The sequence below is a fragment of the Montipora foliosa genome, chromosome 3, assembly GCF_036669935.1.
Source record: "Montipora foliosa isolate CH-2021 chromosome 3, ASM3666993v2, whole genome shotgun sequence".
NCBI classification, from domain to species: Eukaryota; Metazoa; Cnidaria; class Anthozoa; order Scleractinia; family Acroporidae; genus Montipora; species Montipora foliosa.
In genome coordinates, this window is record NC_090871.1 from 21862441 (window position 1) to 21872440 (window position 10000).

Below are 10000 nucleotides of genomic sequence, written 5' to 3' on the forward strand. Positions count from 1 at the left end.
TAGCAAATCTGTGCAAATGCGTTTTTTGGTTGAAAACATTTATAGTTAGAATTTGTTATGAATAAATCAAACTCACCTATTTGCCTCGCCTGTATAAATACAGCTGTCAGATATGAGGCTAAATTTATCGCAAGATTTTTCGTGCTTTAATATTTCCCCTTTCTAATTAACTGGAAAAGTTTAAAAGTTTCCTATTCAAGATAAAAACAATTCGTAATTAATCACTAAATTCGAAGATGGCACTTCAATGCACAAACGAAAAAAAGATCCTTTATTACAATGGGAAAACCTCACAAGATTTGCAGGCTGGGTTTCGCTAATCGGATGACGTTTATTTTCCTTCTTCAAAAATCCTTCGAAATAGAAGCCAATAGGATAAGTTGATCGAATTTCCTAACAAACAAACGAAGTGACATTGCCTCATTCTCTCTTTGATTCCTGACATGCCTCAATACTTTATTGAAAAAAAGCTTTTAGTTGGCCGAAACAATGAGCGAAAAACAACAGCTGTGATCCTCTTTTTGGGCTGCTTGGTCCAAAACTCTTTCACGTTTTGTGTTCGACAGCTTTTTTTAAAATTTTAATGTCGTTTACTCTAGTTGAAGCATTTTCCCTTTAGTTTGCAAAGCAACTTCGACGAATAATACATTTATTGAAAAACGATATTGAACAAATAAAATGATGAATTTGATTTGAACACAGGCATTTTAGAAAAAACCCGAGAGCCTCTCGAAAAAAACGAATTTACGGCGATCCGCTTGCCCGTACGGATGTTGGAAGTGGGAGTGAAGTATCTAGTTCCACTGACAACACATCTCGGTTTTAGAAAAACGATCGCAAGATTGAACAAATGATGTGATGAATTTCAGTTTTACGCTGGCATGCTTGAAAAAAACACAAGAAAAAGTATAAAAACAAAGGCGAGAACTTTTCTCAGAGTTCAAATTCTTGGTATCACGATAATGAACGGAAGTCGAAGGCCTTTGACATCTCTTTCTCTCTCTCTCTCTCTCTCTCTGGTCCCGGCAAAAGTTGCACATTCGGCAGTTTTCAGGTATCAATTTAGCTCTACCGCCCCATCTCATAGATCACATATTCTCGCAATGTTACAATTGCGTTACGCGGGGAAAACTGTTGCACTTTGACACATAAGAGCTAACTAAAACAGGTCGCGTTACTAGTAAAAAAAAAGTCGGTACCATAAGTAATATGACCAACTATTGCTTGTATCGGCAAGTTGCCCGAAAACGTCGTCTGAAGGTGGATTTTCCGTTTCCCACACGGTTTGTCGATTATCCCTATGAAGATGATTGCTTTCTGTTCACTAGCAAGAACTGTTCCACAACAATCAACTTGTATGTGGGAGTTTTCAAATGTAGTTTTTTCGCGAGCGCGAACTTACAAATATGCTATTCATATAAAAGCGAAAACATCATCAAACTTTTATGGTGCTGTTTTATAAAACTGCGTTGCTTTGGTGAGGAACAAAGAAAGAACCTAAATAACATGCCTTAATTAAGTGACGGTGCATTGTTACTTTAGAGGAAAATGTTGAAGGAAAAGATTGCAAAATTCGGCATGAAAGCAAACAATGTACAACTGAAAACAAGATCGATAAACCCTTACCGAGATCATGCATCTAATACATTTAACGACAACATACCTTCTCCGAAAAACGTTTCGTTGCTAAAGCAAACTACGTGCTACTGAGACGACTTGTTTTACATCTAACATCATGATAAAGGAGGAATGGTAAAATATACGGTATGAATCACTAAAGATCTTGCTTGTGGCTGTGTCCATTGTATGACAACTGTTTGAACTGAAATGCATGTATTTATTTCGTTATTGGCAGAGTTTGACGTCAGGCAATCACTCAGCTGACAGCATTTTAAGATGCGCCGCAATCGATAATAATATTTCTATCAAAGCGCCAGTGAGTTTTCTTTATAACATCCAGAGTGGTTAATTTAAGACCGCATTTAAATTTTTTCACTTGTGACAGATTCTCGTAGTTTGACAAAGCAAACACCACGTATCACTTTATTAAAATCCCAAAACTAAATTTAGCGGATGTTCGTCCACTTATTAATATTAATAAGGTATCTTTTTCCATCTGGTCAAGAAGTAAAGCGAAATTAAAAGAGTAAATTAAGTATATCCAGAAACGCCGTCAGAAAAAGTGGAGAAGAAACTCTTCAACTTTTGAACAGTAGTTTGCATGAAATCTTCGTTTAATGCTTCAAGATGATAGAAATGATCTCTATATATTTAACAAAACAGAGATAACAGATCCGGGAAAACCCATTTTGTTCTCCGTTTTCTTGTTAAATTATGCTTAAAGCCTGCTAATCGTCTAAGATATATGGAAACCGATCAAATGTACAAACGTGTTATTATTTTAACAAAGAGATCCCATGTTGCCATGTGTTTGTGGAGTATGAGATATGTTGATGACGTTAAGTGAGGTACTAAAAAAGAAAGTTAAGTGAGGTAAGAAATATAACAAAGATGGCTGCCGAACAAAGAGCGAGTTTGCAACTCAGTAATCTCATTTGACTAACGTCTTAGGTGCTTTTTTAGTACTCAGGCTTACGACATCATTTCATCTATTTGCGGTAAATGATAAGGGAACAAAAGAGTTCGATTGGTTTTGTTCGCTCGATTGTGACTGCTCGAAGACTTTATCCAATCATCCTAGGGGGATGACACTAGAGTAATCCTCCTTACCAATCGAAAGTTTTTCGTGGGCTTAAAAAGTGTTTAAAAAGGACACTTTTGAAACACGTACAAAACGTGATTGTGACCGAATAAGTGGCTTACGTCACTGTTACGTCACACGTGTCCCAATAAGGGGTGAATTTTATTGAAAACAGTGCTCAAACGAAGGGAAAATCCAACAGCATATGCAGCCGGTCGAGGATTGAGACTTGTTTACATTCATAGGAAGCGGTCTTTCTTAAGGACATTTCGACTTTCAAGGATTTGTCAATTAGTCGATGAGTTCATTTGTAAATGGACAACAAACACGTTTTTCCAAAGACAATTAAGGATAAACCGAATCGGAGTATAAGTGTTAACCCAATAGGCATCCGTTCTATTCACAATTTATCTTCTTATGAAAATGAAATACGTTTAAAATCTATTGTATTTTTTAGTGTTGCGTTAGGACTTTAACTTAAATCTCTTGAATTGAATTGAGACAAAACTGAGGATAAATAATACCTTGTTGGCATGACAAAGCCTTGATTTAAACTCCGTTTGTCTCTCCTTCCTTTTTCGAAGCAAAAGACTATGAGAGGAAGCTGATCTCATAACCCATCGCAAAGATGTCTTTTTCACACTTTACAGCACTTGACAAGAGTCTGGAACAAAATTAACATCAATGTTGTTGATAGTTTTGAAAATACTAAAAAAACCTCAAATGGAAGTAATTGCTAAGATGGTGATGAAAACTTTAAAAGTTAATCTGTTTTATTTATCCTTGTCGCCTGGCAAACACAACAGCTTGTGCCAATTAATCTGTACCATCTTCCACATAATTGTTCCTCCGTTTTGTCTTGACGTCACAACAGCCATGGCTATGTTTCCGCCAGAAAATGAACCTGAGTGGTACGCTTTCTAAGAAGCGAGAAGAAAGAAGAGAAACGGACCAGAAAAGCCCGACACAAGCGTACTGCCTATGATGTGTCCTTTGCATAATTTCGCAATCCGCGGTTCCTCAGTGCCACGATTCTATGTTAACAGTGTTCCTTTACAATAAACCTCGCCCTGATTCCGAATTGTCATGGCGTCTGTGCTCGGTCCGTAACCTTCACACATTGGTGACGAGCAAAAACTTCACAATTTTCGGAATTTTGGAAATTTAAGCAATCATGCCGAAGTTAAACGATTTTAACAGCGAATTGGAGTCATGGGACGCCTACAGTTGAACGTTATGAATTCTATTTCGTGGGCGAGGTCGGTAACTATGACAATGTAAAAAAAGCTACTCTACTACTCTACTGGAGCCAAACACTTTAATCTGTTACGGAACTTGTAGCCTAGTCGCAGAAGCTTGCTGACAAAACTTACCGACACTTTTTTGCGCTGATACGGAATTATTTTACCACACCGATCGAAAAGCGTGCAGAACTACTCTGTAGGTACAGATTCAATTCTTGTAAAAACGTTGTAAGCCAGGCCAGTCTTTTTCTGACAGTTTGAGGCCAAGTTACGTAGGAACCAGATGGAGGATCAGTTATGAGACAGGATTGTTCAGCGAATTCAGGATGAGCAAGTACTCAAAGCTTTGCTGGAAGAGAAGGATTTAACTTTAGATAAAGCCATAGCGATTTGCCTTGCACGTGAGTCAGCCATGAAGGGGGCTCAGGTGGAGGCAAGACACTATTCAGAAAATGTATTTAAGACAAAATAAGGAGAAGAAAAAAGAGTTCAGACCGTGTTACAGGTGTGGTAGGTCAGCAATCGTAATGTTTGTCCTTTCAAGAATGCCACTTCTCAAAATTGTCACAAGAAAAGTCATATACCCACGATGTGACAACTTCTCGTTGGTTTCAAAGTAGTGAAAATGCGAAAACGTTAGATGATGATTCCTCTGAGAGTGACCAGATGTTTCGGCACACAGTCGGTTAGATGATGAGACTGGCGCATGTGTGAGCTGAAGATTACTGAACAATAGAATGCTGGAAATGGAGATCGACACACTTACATGTTCAATCATGAACATTTCTAAAGCTCGGGGACACTTTGTTCACATTGAGATTTGCCGACCAAGAAGAAATTACTTTTCTACGAAAAGTGTCAGAGAAATGTGCCCAAAGAACTACATGTTAAACACATTCATGATTAGCACGTTTAAAGAAGTATTCATCCGCCTTTGATAAGAATCCAGGAACTATATATGAAGAACATGAAAGGTCATGTTAACGTAAAAAAGGACACTAAGCCAATCTTCTACAGAATTTTTCTTGTTCTCTTGTCTATGCATATGAAGAAGACGAGGGGAAGGAGTTAGTCCAGCTCGAGAGAAACAGCATAGTTGCTAAGGTCGCTCACTCAGAGTGGGCCTCACCAGTAGTTTGTTCAGTTGAGAAAACGAGCAATGGTTCTATTAGAGTGTGTGGAAATTACAAGTTGACGGTGAATAAAGTTTTAATTTCCTGTCGACTCATGAAATGATCACCGTTGTGAGAGGAGGTACACATTTCGCAAAGTTAGATTTGAGAGCAGCATATAATCAGGTGGAACTTGATAAGGAGCCAAAGACGTATACGACTATCAACACTCATCAAGGGCTCAATCGGTAGAATAATGTCCCACACGGAATTTCTTCAGTTCCAGCTATTTGTCAAAGAAGGATGGAAACCCAGCTGAAGGGAATCCCACACACTGTCTGCCGATTAGATGACATATCTTGTTGCAGGGAGCAGCATTGTCTTTTCCTTGTTCAAAGAGAAGTAATACCATAGCAAGGAAGAAAGCACATTTTGTTGGAATGAGAGCCCTTGCTAGAACTTTGTTGGCCCAATATCGACAGATATTCAGTGAAGCCACGTGAGAAGTTTCAGATTGTGGTTTTTGTTTAGTCAATTCTCGAAGTCCCTCTGTATCAGAACCACATCCCTGGGAGCATCCTAGTGGAGCTTGGGTACCGGTACATGCGGATTATGCAGGTCCATTCACGGAACGTACGTTGTTGGTTCAGTCTTATTCCACGTGGATGGAGGTCATGCCTTGTAATTAAGATGAACTTCTATTCATGGATTCCCAAAACAACTAGTTAGTGACAACGGATCTTGCTTAACATCTAGAAAACTTGAGGAATTCTGTAATGAAAATGGGATCCTAAACATCACATCAGCTCCATATCATCCCCAGAACAATGGGTTACGCTGAGAGAGAGCAGTTCAGATGTTCAAGAACAGCGTGAAAAAGATAAGTCTTTGACGAGTCGAGTGGCCAAATTTCTGCTAAGGTATAGAATCACGCCATTACGGGGGAAAGTCCAAGTGAGCTGATGATGAAGAAGGCGCTGAGAAACAGATTTGACTTACTAAAACCTGACGTTGACAAGAAGGCATGGAGGGAACAACAGAATCAGAGACGAAATCATAACCTTCACTGACGTGGGAGTACGAAGATTTGAAACTGAGAGGACCAGTCAACCAGGGGGAAAACGATGTCATGGGAAGTTCATCGTAAAACCAGTCCAGTGTCCTATGAAGATGTGGTATAGTGAGACGTCATCAAGATCAAGTTATCAAGGGTCAAAACACCTCAAGTCACAAGGAAACTCCTCAAGCCGAAGAACTGTCGGAAACTTTAGCCAAAACATCAACAATATCAAAATACACGAGCAAAACCATCTACATCAGTTACTGAGACCAGTGTTAATTAAGAAGATCAACGCGAGTAAGATTCACTTCAAAACACTTGAGTAATTTTGTGGCAAAATAGGCCAGAACAGTGCCAAATATTGTGTTAAAAAAGCATGTCTTTAAACTATTCAATCTGTAAACAATTAATTAATAGAAATATTGTGTTCGCCATATGCAGTCAGTTATGCCTGATGGAATATTTTTCTTCATTAAGCCTTTCTCGTGTTTTTTTATTTTTTATTTTTATCGTAGCGTTAAAAGGAAAGAAAATAATATAATCCAAATAATATAATCCACTTCCATTCAATTACTAGCAATCTGCGTTGCTGTGGTCCCTTGGTCTCAAGACAGCCATCGTAGAAAATCTCTTCGAGAGCGCATAGCTACGAACGTTTTGATACTGAAAATCGGCACAACAGGAAAAACCGAGGCAACCATGACAGAGAGTGTCAGTCGATGTTGATTTTCTCTGTTTAGCATTTATTTTTGACTGTGCAATATGTAAAGGTCTACTCACTCAAAAGGAGTCTTAAGAAAGCGCGGGTTGCTCGTAAAGCCCCGTCCAAATTTGTTGGCTACTAGATATTTCTGTTTTATCAGAAATATCTGATATGTCGTTACCTGCCATAAATAAAGTTGACTTACTTTAACTTACTAAGACACGTCTTAGTTTACAACTTTGTTTTACAAACATTTTTATGTTGAACCTGTGGTATAAAGATAATATGAGATCAGTGTAGTTTGGATTGAAGCGATTTCCAACCTCTTTCGAATAGGATCCCTCTTGAATTCTTTCCCTTAAGTCTGCATCAACGACAAGAGGAGAGACCCTGGGCCGGACAGGGTTAAAGAAATTTCTTGAAAAGGAAAATATTGCCACACAATCCAAAAGAACTAACAACTACCTCCATAAGTATGTGGTACCTCGGACGCCCGTCAAAATTGAATTAAACTTAATCGTGCTACTCATGAATGATCGTTGTTCAAGAGAATTCAGTTTTCTGTAAAAATTTCCAACTAGTTTGGTTTGAAAGATAGACTAAGCTCCTTTATTAAACCATGTTGTGTGAGTTATGACTATTGTGCTTGTCTTTCGAGTTGTTCACATGAGAACGATCGCAATTCGCAGTTCAAAAATTTTATATCTCATGCATTCTCTTCTGATATATACTTCGCCAACGGACTGTCCGTCGACCAACTATCAAATGTCTCGATAATTCAGAGCGGCCTGCAATGCAATCCGCACTGTCATGGGTTCGAGTACGTTTAATTAAGCCTGGATTTTTTTTTTATCAGGTTTCTTCGTGAGTGCTTAGGTTTACTTCCTAACTGGGATTATGACTTTCAGGTGCAATCACTTGATAAATTGACCTTCTTAAGCCAGTCAGGAAAGCATTTCTAAGCGTTGACCTTTAACCGGCGTAGCCACTTTGTCGGAAGTTTCCACCGATACAGTATTTGATTCTTTTTTTCTTTAGTTATATTGATTTTCACTCTAAGTAGCTTACCCTTCGAGAAATCTTTTCCAAGATGGCACGCTAGTTTTCCTCAGTGGTGCTAAAATCACATTTTCCCAGGGTCAATTCAGCTCAAAGCAGACTGAATGTCAGTCTGTGACCGTTTCAAGCAAACTAAAGTACAAATCGCGTCTTTGTAAAGTCTTCAAAGTCAATGTCACATAAACTGGCACGTCTTTTGCATGCGAAGCTAAGGAAAACAACCACTCAGTGATGTTTTTTTCCTCAAATATTGCCCTGCGGGAATTTCACTGATTAGTCTCAAGCCGAGAACAACAGTATCAAAAGTTCAGCGGCCACAAAGTAATTGTCGGACGATCTTTGCTTGTGCCATTTCAAAAGGGATTTGCCGGCCTGTGCCTGCTGCTAAAAGCTCGGGCTTAGGGACACCAAATCCGTATTTTAAAAAAGTACACCTATATGTAGTTGACCCGTAGGTTCAATAAAAAGCCTGAAGGCTTACGTTTTAACATGACGGAGGGAAAGGTGGAATCTCACTTGAGAAAATTCTCAATCAAACTAAGAATAATTTAGCTTAAAGGGAAAAAAAAAACCGGAGTCCACGAGCCTATGTCAACCCTACACCATATCTGCGGCAACAATCACGCAATAACAAGATGTGAAAAACAATTAAAGTATAAAAAGTATTTAAAATTAAGTGGAATCACTGTAACTGATTTTCGTGCCCCGAGCGGGCTCTGTAGCAAATTCATGGAAAACAAACTTTTCACTCCAAATTGTGCCAGATAAAGCAAGGAAACCTTACATTTTATCGTAATCAAGTAAATTCGTTACAACAAAGTTCAAACACCCTAAATTTCGCATAGCATCAGCACTTTCTTTCCCAAGAAGTCTTCGAAGACGTGACAAACGTATTTTGAATTTTCCGGTAAAAACATCATAAATTATCTTTTGAATTGTTGGAGACGAAAAAATAAATATTCACGGCCTCTGCCGTGTGTTTGGCTTATATTATTCTCCAAGCAATTAACTTTGAATCAAGGTGGTTTGATATTTTTATCTGTCTTTTGCTAAAAATAGATAATTTATTCACTTTTGAAAAAAACAAATGAAAGCCAAAAAATTGACATTTTGGGAACCAAACCACTTAACGCCATATGCATTTCAGAATTTTTCTAAGGTAGTGGCTAATTATAAGTTATGCGTTAGGTCCACTTCTTGTTATGCGCGCGTAGAAGCTCTGCTATAATTAACACAAGTTGAACTCGCATCTTTTAAAATCTCAAGTTTCAGTTGATCGTTTTTGGTTAGCGTTTCTCTTGATTGAAAGGTTAGGATCCAATGTCCTTGGTGTCACGTGCACGGTTTGTCCGTTAAAAAGAGATTTTTGTTTGCAATTGTGACTAGGTATATTCGTCACGTTGTTCTTGTTGAAAGGCCAATGATTTCTAAGATGTCAAAGGGAAGCGAGAGGATACTATAAACATTAGACTGAATTACTGTAAAGCTCTTTTGATTGTTGTCTGTCTTGGTTGTGTAAAATAGTTGGAAGAGCTGCCATACTGTGAATTAAAATTAAGTAAAATCCGTAACCAAACTAAATACATTTGGACCAATCACAAGAGTTGACGTCATAGTAAATCAAACAAGCCACAAAACAAACTTGGTTGATTTTGGTTGAGAATTTGGTGCGCGTCATGTATAATCCATCAAATTTTGACGTTTAGCAAAATCTCGGTATGTCTTCAACTCAGTCACTTCTGTGGTGTGACAAATCTATTTCTGCTTGTTTATATGCGGCTCTTATCAGAGAAACAGGAAGAAAGGTGTTGGGATATTTCTACTTTATGTCTTAGTACATTCATTAAATTCAACCAACACCTCAGTGTTCAAAAGCTTTCTTTGGACCTCCAATATTTTTATGAGGGCGTTGTCAAGAAGAAAGCTGTTCCCCGGGCCGTAGGGCAATCCCTTTTAGCACATGTGCCTTTTTTCGTTTCTAAGTTTGATAAACTACCAATATCAGATTTTGATTGATCATTGAGACAAACGCAAGAGCCACCCACCTCCAACACCTATTGCGTCATACATAGTGTTTTGTGGAACTTGGCCCAAAGAACTCAAGCTTTTGTTTATCCACAA

The 10000-nt window shown here is 38.3% G+C and overlaps 1 protein-coding gene across 9 annotated transcripts in view; it reads right to left on the reverse strand.

Annotated features, from left to right (window-relative positions):
• LOC137994606 (G-protein coupled receptor 161-like) overlaps positions 1 to 10000 on the reverse strand; it is a 36569-nt gene that overhangs the window by 19040 nt on the left and 7529 nt on the right. For 2 of the 9 annotated variants that reach the window (XM_068840209.1, XM_068840208.1), the window contains exon 2: positions 3226 to 3365. The exons of 3 other annotated variants lie outside the window; for them this stretch is intronic. The gene's annotated coding sequence lies outside the window, so the exon portion shown is untranslated. Of the gene's footprint in view, positions 1 to 1199; positions 1304 to 1663; positions 1891 to 3225; positions 3366 to 10000 lie in introns of those variants that run through there. 4 more of the 9 variants (XR_011122154.1, XM_068840210.1, XM_068840205.1 and 1 more) reach the window with 4 other exon arrangements.